This window comes from Lagopus muta, chromosome 13 (assembly GCF_023343835.1).
Source record: "Lagopus muta isolate bLagMut1 chromosome 13, bLagMut1 primary, whole genome shotgun sequence".
NCBI classification, from domain to species: domain Eukaryota; kingdom Metazoa; phylum Chordata; class Aves; order Galliformes; family Phasianidae; genus Lagopus; species Lagopus muta.
In genome coordinates, this window is record NC_064445.1 from 7,731,703 (window position 1) to 7,742,714 (window position 11,012).

Below are 11,012 nucleotides of genomic sequence, written 5' to 3' on the forward strand. Positions count from 1 at the left end.
AGTCAGTAGCATTTACTGGTTTTCTATATAAAAGAAGCTTGAAAATTACCTAAAGGGTGTTACTTTTTTAATGAAATTGTTTGAAATCTAACCTCCAGAGTAAAATAGACATAGCCTATCAGGAGCTGTGCTGATAAGTTTGTTGCATGTTTGTAGTGTTGTTTGTAGCAGTAGTATCACAACAGAGCTGTCAGAGCATCCTGGCATTCACTGTCCTCCAAAATCAGCTTTATTTTCTGAGATAGTAGTTAGTTATGGGATTATCACACTGGTTTGGTATTGTTGCTTTTTTATGTCTGGCATGACTGACAGAGAGAAAATCATAGAGAAACTGGATAACAGATAAACTGCTAAAGAGCAGGCAACAATAACATTCAAGCTTTTGGTTTATGTTGTTAAAATTTTTCCTCAGATCAGATTTCCTAAGAGCAAGTTTAGGAATATTTTTGTAGCAGGTAACAGGCCAGTCTTTGGTTTTGTGTCCTTTATCTTCTACCTGCATTTTTAGATACCCAATGCAACAGTATCCACTGTTCGCACAATTCAGTTGTCCCCATGAAATCCCCAGCATTCATGTTGTTCTGCTGGCACCCAGGTTTGATCTGAGATGGGAGTGGTCTGTAACTGCTTGGCTTGTTCTGGCACTACGTGACTTTGAGGTTTTAACTCAGTCCGGTGTTCTGATGTGGTCACTGATTAAGTTCATGTGGTATTTAGATAATTCCAGTTTTAAGATATTAATTCCAAGGAATCACTTGTGATAGCACAAGAGTGAGGAAAATTCAATTACTGGTAATGTTATAACAAAAGGACAGCTATTCAGTCCAGTTTATAATCCAAGGAAAAGAAAGTACAATGATGTTTATAAACTGAATCTCCTTAGTTCTACTGCTATTTAAGAATTCTGCTTTTTGGTGCTTTGTTCTCTTACTTATAGAACTTGTTTTTCCTTGACATAATATTCTTTTGTTAATATTAGTATTCTTGCTGTATTTAAATATTGCTTAATATTAACAGTTGAAATTATTAATTTCAACAGTACTTCACTTAAGTTGAATCTCATCACTAGATGAGAACTTAAATTTTTAGTATACAATGTTTTTGCAATTTTCTCAAATGGGGAAGAGATAGGTGGTAAGCAGGCAGCAGATCTTTCTGCTTTAGAAAGAGTGCCCATAACTGCCACAAAGAAATGTGGGAGGTTTGAAAATGACAGCATATTAAGAAACATTACTTTCTACGTTTAAAATATATATATATATATATATATATATATTAAACTAAATGTAAGCCTGTACAGAAAGATTTTACAAAAGTAGCATCTCGTTTTTATTCTAGAAGCTCTGAATTGCCACATACAGTATGGTAAGAAATCACCATAAGAAAAAAAATTTTGAAATATTATCTTCCTGTTATTTTGTGTTCTACAACATGGAATGTTAAAACATAAGAGTAGGGCTGCCATTTGCTCTGAAACTTAAGAAGCTCTGTGAAAGATTTGGAAAAAAAAAAAAGCAATTTTGCTAGTAACTGCATTTACTTTGGTCTGTCTAACAAATCATTTTAAAGTGCTAGATCATGTTGTATTACATAGGGTCACACCATCTTAAGTAATACTTATTGAAAAAAATAAAAAGAACAGTTTAGAATTCATGCATTCACAAGCACGTTGTCACAAAATAGTTCAGCTACAAGTAGACAAGACAAAGTTAGAAGATCCAAAGCTCTGTGAATTCATGGTAGCACGTTTCTGAAATTGGTTGTTACCTTTCCCAGTTAAAATGCTGTTGTATTGTATTCTGAAAATTACTTTGAGTCCAGATTGCTATTAAGGTAAAAATTGGCAGTGTGGTTTACAGAGAACATGCTAAATAGGAGATCTGGGAGTACACCCTAATGTCTGCATTTCTTCTTGAAGAGAAACAGGGTGCATAGGTAGAGACAGAGATAGACCTAATCCTACAGTGTGGGAAGCTGCTCTCAAAAGCTGGTGTTTGGATCAGCTTTTTAAAATTTGTTTTTTAGGAAAGTAGAAACATGAGAACTGCTGAATGGATGCTTGTTGATTTTGTTTATGGTCCCAAAAGAGAGAAAGACCTTACACATATGGAGAAATGGAAATATGTTTGACATCTATAAAACATATAATCTAATTAGGCAGCTGATGCGTGTGGTGTAGGTGGTGAGGTTTAGAGTTTCAAATCAGTTAATACAGTTCTCACCTACTCTAAGCAGCAATTGGAGCTTGCCTGTGTTTTCTGCCCTTGGTACTTTCTCTAATTGAAAGAAACGTTAGAGCTGAAATTGCAGATTTGTAATTGCTCCTTTAGTAAAATTATTCATTGTCTTACTGGAGAATGGGACATGGAATGGAAGAACATTGGAAGATCATGCCAAGTACAAACAAACAAAAAAAACCTCAAACGACAACAAAAAAAAGCCCTGCATTTCTGCAGCATCTCTAAAATCCCTACACATGATTAATTCACATCTAGACAGTAATATTCTTCATTTCCAGTATGGTGTTAGTCAGGAATTGTTGCTACTTTCCTTAATGGGATTTTAATAAAGCTTTTCAGATGCTAAAATCACTTGAAAGTTCAGCTCTTGCTGCTGAAAATGTATGCAGCACATTTTTCTTCAAAAAGAAGTGTTAGGTCACATGAAAGGTTTGTGTGTATGCATGCATTTGTATCCAAGCCCAAGTAATAAATAAATGTGGAAGAATGTAAAAATAGCACTTTCTCAGCTTAATTCAGTATCTTAAAGGTAATTTATATTTATGAATCACTTGTATTTCTGTTAAAAAGACACCATTGTCAGAGAATGCAATTATCATTTTGTAAAATCAAGGTATAACTGGTATGACAGCAGCAGTAATATTCAATGATAATTGTGTATTGCTGACTTCAGTGCAGAACCAGCCTTTCTCATACACATGGTACATTTGCTTTCTGAAGTTGCTTGCATTGTCTGGGGATGAGGATTAAGGCTTAGGCTTTTCATGTTTGAGCTGTCTGTGTCCAGGAGGTATTATTTATATTGCATGGGATTTAGGACAAGATTCATGTTTCCAAAAGGAATAAAGTCATTTGTTTTCAATTGGAAGGTTCAGTCTGTGAAAAGATGTATTAAAATTTTCATACAGTTTCTTTGAAGAAAAAAACATATGTAAGAACTTTTTTGGACATGACCAGCTAATTAAACATTGTCCAACTCTTAATTACTAGGGCTATGATGCAGAAGGAACAAACATGCATTTTGTTGATCCATATTTGACCAGTAAATTTTATTTTTAAAAAAGACATGTTTGTGTGTTTGTTTTCATGATTAGAAAGGCACTAAAATAGAGAAAATATTAGGAAAAAAATGTATCTACTTATAAATTAAATTACTAATTTTTATATCTTTCTATGTTTTCTATGTAATTTTTTATGTATTTTCAAAACATGGGTGTCCCTGTTTCAAAGGAGAAATTCAACAAATGAGGCCAGGCTAAAGATGTTGAGCAGAGGAAACAGTAGAGAGCAAAAAAACTGAAATGTTTGGGCACATAGAGTCCTCCACTGATGATGAAAGATATTTCTTCAGTCATTTATGTACTTAATCCTGTAAACTACCTGGTTTACATTGACTGGGCACAGGCCAGCTTCAGCAGCCGCTTCCAAGCCTATGGAAACAGTTATTTGCCATTATCTTTTGTCTGAGGTGGGAGAGAGAATCAGAGAAAATACTAAAGTGCCACCTAGTAAAAAGGAAAGAAATATTTGAGTATAGCAAGAAAGCTGTTGTGTAGCTTGATATCCCCTGGGGACAGGGGTGTGTGTACAAAGGAGAACATTAATATTATTAATATTAAAAAGTTATGCTAAATGAACTTCCTTGAAGTTTTTGTGCTGCTGCTGGTAGATATTTGTTTTATACTGGAAGGATTTTGCAAGAACTTGGAGGAGGTGTTTATTTTGATTTTTGTTTTCATTCATTTGGAATATGTTGTGTGTGTACACAACAAACTGAGAATATGTAATTATTCTTTGATGAATGTAATCTATTGTAATTGCAGATTTTGACTTGTCAATGTGATTGATGGAATATCCAACAACATCCACCATTATCCAAAATGACAAAAGTAGAAGTGTTGTTTACGTACATACTGTTGAACTATGAAAGCTAGAAAAAAAACAACGATAATAGTGTTCACAGAAGAGAAGAATGTTTTCCATTAAGTAAATGAAAAGCAGTCAACTATTTGAATCAAAGTAGTATAATGCAGTATGGCTCAGTCTTGGTGCTATTAAAAGCGTAAAATATTTTAAAAATCTATAAATGAAATTACAGTTTTACGTTAACTTTTTTTTTGTTCAGCAATATTTCTCATTTTATCAATTTTCTGCTAATGGCCTTAGAGATTTAGAGAAAATAATCTGAGTATTGAGCTTCTGAGGGAACTCAGTCTGCTTTTTGGATTATTGTTTTGGGATCCGTATGATTTAAAATGAATGAAACCTCCCTGTATAGATGTGATGAAGATTATAAGGTTAGCATATGTACAATTTTAATTTGATGCTAACTCCCTTGGTGTCCTCCTTGGCTTTACCTTCCTCATGTGCAGTACCTGTGAGGTGTTCATCTTCTGTTCTGTATGCAACATATATTTCACTGCCAACTTGTACATTTAACTGCAGAGTGCAGCTTTTGTGACTATAGTGAATAACATCATCAAGAATGTTTGTTGCAAGTTTTTTTCCTAAATTATTAGATTTGTGCAGTCTAATACTTATTTTCAAATATTTAAGAAGTCCCATGTTCCCTGGGCTGAGACAACTCAAACATTTTTTTTCAGTATATTGAGAGAACTGAAAGCTGTGAAATGGAAAATTCAGCAGTAAGTGTAATCAATATGGATGTTGTAGTACAAGTATGCTTTACAAAGTCATTCCTGTATTTTCCTGTTTACGTAAATGTTTCTATCCACCCTAACTGTTGTAATCTATTCTCAGTAAATAACATTTCTTTCATTAGGCGATATAACAAACACATTTCCTTTTGATGTGCTTAGAGTGCTATTGTTTATGATACAAAGTAATTTCTAAATATATTTGCAGACTACAAAGCAACTTCAAAGTTTGTTTTGATCTGTTTGAGGTGCTTATTCAAAACTGTGTTAAAATTATCATATATGATGGGCTCTTTGGCTGCAATGACAATACAGTGTGGAGAAGCTTTAAATGCTATGAAAGGCTGTCTCATCGTGTTTTTGTACTACAAAAGGCTCTCATTTCAAGCTTAGTCTCTTGAAGTTTGCCTCATCCTGTGTTTCAACAAATTAAAGCCTACCTCATTTTTCCCCCTGCAATTAGTTTAGCATTCTTTAGGTATACAGCCTCTTGTAAAAGTATATAATCTAATTTCAAGCTTAGTTTGCTTCTAATGATCTGTTCATCAGCAATTGAGAAGGAATTTTTTTCTCTGGACTCACAAACTTTGAGTTTTAGGAACAAAAGAGCATTTGGTGTTGTGAATGGGAATTATTATTTATTAGATTAGAATACATAATTATGCACATTTAATTTGCTTTCATTTTAGTGATGATCAGAAAAATGCTCTTCAGTGTTCTTAAAAAGCAGGCTCTGAAATCTACAGAAGTTTTGTGGGTGTACATATCACAAATTTATTTCTTCGTAGGAGCTATGATTAATTCTTTAGCAAGTAAGACTTCAGTGTTGGAAGGAAGGGTTTTCCTCGATCTTCTGGTCTTCTTATAGACATAGCCACAGGCTTACTGAATTTGGGAGATTTCTGTCTTTTGTGGTTTCTTGGTCAGTCGATTGGTTGGGTTTTCTTATTTGTTTTTCTAGTAGGCACTGCATGCAGAAAAACACAGTAATCCTTTTCAATATTTTCCAGTTTTATGGGAGAGTTGAAATACTTAAGAGTCTGAGTTTGATACAAGTCAGTTATAAATCTCCAAAGTGCCAAATCTAACAGTTACATTAGATCTTTCTGACAGATTCCCATTTTAAAAGGAAGAAAACAGAACCCAAAGGCTAATTATCATTTTAACCTTTCTAGTTTTAAGAAAAATGTATCAAAAGTTGAGACAAACTGCTGTGCAGTGACTTCGGTAAACAGAATAACTGAATAGAATTACCTACTTGTAAACAAATATGCTTTAGTTTGTTTGTTTGTTTTAGGAGATGAAAACAGCAAATAAACAAAAACTTTCAAAACCAGAGTCTGCCATTCTGCATCCAAAACTGTTGCTATGACTAATTAGATTTTGAGGTATACTGGGAAAGGTCATCAAAAGGGTGTAAATGGGGAACAGAGCGATTTCAGCTGTAAAGCAGGTTTCTGTAATGTTTCACATGTATTCTAGAAAATACTTTCAAACAAACAAAAACTCAACAAACAGAGACTGAGAAGAGAAGGTCTTGGAATGAAATAAACCTTTCTGTGGAAAACACAGAATACATGGCCTTCTTAGATGTTGCTTTTAAGAAAATAATATATATGTCCATAGAACTTATTAGTGACTTATTATATGATAATGAAACAACTTCATTGACAATGAAAGGGGAAAAAGGTTTGCCAAATGTTTTACCTTCTTTTATCTAACACTGTACAAAAATTGTACTCTATTTTAAAGAACATTTTCCAGACCATTTATTGAATAGTAGTGATTTATACATATTCTGATTCTTTAGAGTGCTTTTCTATGATACCTTATTTGTGAGGAAGAGCTTGCATACAACCTAAAAGCATGTGTCGTTTTATTATGCTGAATAGTTTAGAGAGTGGCAAATACTTTTATATGAAAGGCTTGTTAAAAATATTGAATTTTGCCTAACTCTAAGTTTAAAAATATATATATTTATAAGGTAAACTCTTTAGAAAAATAAACCTATTTCTTCTCTCGATCTTCGTTATTAGCTCTTATTGAAAGAATGATGAAAAGTCTGTAGTCGAGCTTGTCCTCTTTTTTGGCCTTGGCAGTTCTAAAGCAAATTACTTCTTTGTAATATTTTTGACAATTCATATCAACTTCTTCCATGATTTTGGATAGTAAATTCATCTCTGTTTTCAAGAAATGAGGGGAAAAATATAAACCTATTGTGGTAGAAAGTGTGTAAAATACAATAGTAAAAATCATTTCCAGTTAATATAGTCTTTATTTCTTTTACTGGGTTAAGGAAAATTATGGTTCTAAATTCCCTGAGATTTCAGATCTTATCACTTTAATTTAGGTTTTTTTAGTGGTCACATCTAAAATTAAAACATCTTTTCTATTTTAGCATTAAATTCAATTAAATAGAGAGACTTACAGTTCAATAGGCTAATGTTTAAACAAGATTTGAATGTCAATTAAAGTTACAGACTCATTATTGCAGATAGACTTATTAAATTTTGTCATTATTCAATATATATCTTATAATCCATTATACTGAATATTATCACCAAGTTATTATTTTAAATATTACCTAAAATATTGGATTCTTTTTAATTTTCAAGCATTAAAATAATTTAATTCATCTTTAATGGATATAGTTGTCATTGTCAAAATCTTGGAGATCCATTCCTCCTCCAGCAAGGTACAGAACTTAGCAGGCCAAATTTTTATCTTCAGCAAAAAAAAAGTCTTTTCTGTACAGCAGTTTCTTTTAAGGTCTTCGTGAAGCTTGATGAACTTCAAGACCGGTTTTGAGGAAGAAGGGAAGATGGAGGGGAGCAGCATTCCAGGGGCACCTGGGTAAAACTTGCACCTTACTCAGAAGTTTACTATTAGGGAAAGAAATTAGATTAGAAGAAAAATGGGACTTAATGTGTTGAAGTAGTTGTGTGGAAGAGAAGATGTAAACAGAATGTGAAAGCTAAGTGTGTAATACCACTTCTGATTTTCTGTGTTACTGAAATCTAATGTGCTGATTCATAAAAATAGTAATATAAATGAAAATGGGTAACTTAAGGAGCCCTGCAGTAGCAAGATTTGGAAAAATAGTATTTTTGTGGAAGGAATCTTAGTTTCTGGCATGCAAAATGAAACTGGGATACACAGTATGTGAAATCTTTGGGAAGTGAAAAATAATGGGGGGAAAAAAAGTTGAGCAATTATTTACTTGTGACTGCTAATGCTGGAGGACATAAGAAATAGTAGTTACTAATTTATGCTTAGAACTGACCATGTAAAATTAACTAAGATCAAAAGAGGGAATATAGCAAAAATAATAATAGTACAGATTATGTGCATCCTTTGGATGTTAGGGAAATTTGTTAGAATTACTATGGTGTATAGCTAAGAATTTCTTCATGAAAAGTCATGTTTAAATGGGAAGGTAAGCAAATATTAGAACAAAATAAAGGAAGTTTCCCTAAGGGGGGTACTTCCCTTCCAATGAAGTTTCCCTTAGGGAAAACAGTTTAGGTTGAAAGGGCTTCAGTTATTCAGTCTGATAGGGTTGTGACCTAACAGTGGGGTAAAGCAAAGGAGATGACCATGCAGTAAAGTGAAAGAAAACTATGTGCCAGCCAGCAGGTGAAAGTGTCCTCAATAGTAATCAAGTACAGTGAAGTGTCAACTTGAATTCAGAGTCACAGGAATTTGTTTTGGTTGCACAACATGCTTCTTAATAATGATGAATGAGAATGCAAGAGTGAAAATTATGCATATGTTCTTGTGATTTTGACAGCAGTAACTTTTGCATTATCTCTTGACTGAAGTGACTGATTTTGCCTGTGAGAAAACTTGCCTGTGTGCCTGTGTTTCAGTGTTGACATGTATGAGACACAGCTATTCCCTTGGCTGTTGAAGGGTGAGCAAGCAGTAAAGCCAGGATTCCTCACTTCCAAGTGCCTTCTCCAGTGATTTACAGAAGTAGTTATCATACTCGCTCTGCCTAATTATGATTTCTTGAATCTTCACTTTCTTGTGTTGTATTTTCAATAGATAGAGTCTTGGGTTGGGGTAAAATACTCTCTAGAATAAGTAGAAATACGAATTTAAATCAGATTTGAACCTACCTATTGTATCTGCTGTGTTTTGACTACCAATTTTTTATAAAGGAGGAGAAAATCCCATCATTTCTAGATTCTAGATAGGAAGTATGTTGCCAGACTCATTCTTGTTAAACAAAGAGATGGGTGATTACTCAAGCACTGGTTGTAAAATATGAATTCTGACTGCAAGCAATGAATCCTGAACTCAAAGAAGACCTGAGCATAGTGTGAAAATTTTTCAACCACAAGCCCATTTTCCATCAAAGTTTAGATGTGACAATTTTGCTGATATTTTTTCCTATAAATGATATGAATACTATCCTGAGGAATATAAGCCTCCTAGAAATGACATAACAAATACAGTCATTTACATCAAGGTATTGGATTTCAGTGAGGAAACAAAAGTAGCATCAGAAAATACCCTATGTTTAACTGCAGCTGCAATTCTGAGCAAAGCCATAAAAAAAACTTTCGAAAACTTGACTCCTCTCTGGTACTGTAATTCTATAGTTACTCTAGAAGTAATTAAGAACTTTAATCGTGTGATAACTTTCGCTTTCTTGTAATATTACTCTGAAGTATTTGCATTGCCAGTATCTAACAAATTGTGAATAGGAAATGGTAGCTGTCAAGCACATGGCATCAGACAAAAGCAGATGAATCAAGGCTTGAATCAGCCTAGCAAGGGGTGTCTGAGAGTATAATTTCAATCTACCAGATTTGCATACTCAGAACTTAAAATGTCCTATCTATATGGATGTGTGATGACATGCTGACAAATGCACCTAAAATATATTCAAATTTCTGCATTTCAGGAGCAAATGAACAAACTGCTTACAGTGTATGAACAAGGCTCAGAGCATGGAAATTGAATGAAATGTCACTCAGAAACTCTGATAGAACTAAGAATATTTATTTTCTGAATTGCAAATAATGGTATGATTTCCTCTAATAAAAAGATTCATTGTTTTCTTATGTAGTTTAAGAGTTTTTTCTGTAAAGCTATGTATCATAGATGTAAATTTTCACAATTTGTATTTAGGTTAAAAAGTATAATGCCAGAAGAAAATATAATGGAAGTAAATATCAGAAGCGTTTGTTAGACCATCTCAATAATTAGAGAATATATTCCCATGAGAATAGAATTATTATAATGTATGCTAGCAGGATGTTTGAAAACAACCCACTTAATAAACGGAGTTGACAGAAAATACACTGCAAAAGGATTATTGGCATAGGCATGTAAAATGAGAGATTTGGCAGGAACTTTGAGAACACAAATATGCATCACTCAAGGGAGAAGATTTCTATCCAGGGAACAAGCTGTCTTTGTAAACAGGATTATACCCATAACAAGCATCTATAAAGCATATATGAATTCCACTTAAAAAATATTTTATATACCAAGAATAATGGAAATGAGGAATAATTCAATGACAATTACTTTGTTATTACTCTAAATAGTTAAAATTGTGATATCAATTTTATCAATTTTTTCATTTAATTGTTTATTTAATTGTTACATTAACCAGTCACTTTCGTTCTGTATCCCCATAACAGATGTTCATTATAAAATCTGAATACATTAAGATGATTACATTATTCAAACTCTTTGATAATTCATTTGTATTAAAACCATAAGACTCTGTTGACATTTCCCTAGGGTACGTTTGGTGAGGTTAAGCAGGATAAATGTCACAGTTAGTAATGCTGCTAAGATAAAAACCTTGCAAAGGAACTACATATTATTTCTCTGTTTTATGATCCTCAACAGCAAGTTTTAGAATTATATTTCCTTTCTAAATGATGCATTATACTTGAAAAGCAAAGTAAAAAGACCTGAAATTATGGTTCTTGCTCATTTTATCAGGAATAAAGGAGTAGGGGAGGAGAAGTTTTAAAGAAGTATGCATAAATATTTTTAAGTCTTTTAAAAGAAAAAGATTGTGCTATATTTAAATACAATGGCCCTGGTGAGATATGATATGGAAGAATGTAGCTTAGAAAGAATATAAGAT

General features: G+C 33.0%; 1 long non-coding RNA gene across 1 annotated transcript in view; it reads left to right on the forward strand.

Moving 5' to 3' along the window:
• The window catches only part of LOC125699871 (uncharacterized), a 46,455-nt gene extending 36,103 nt beyond the window's left edge, over positions 1–10,352 (forward strand). Inside the window, exon 8 of the long non-coding RNA XR_007379712.1 lies at positions 9,810–10,352. This is a non-coding gene — a long non-coding RNA (uncharacterized LOC125699871). The remainder of the gene's footprint in view (positions 1–9,809) is intronic.
• The last annotated feature ends 660 nt before the right edge of the window (positions 10,353–11,012 follow it).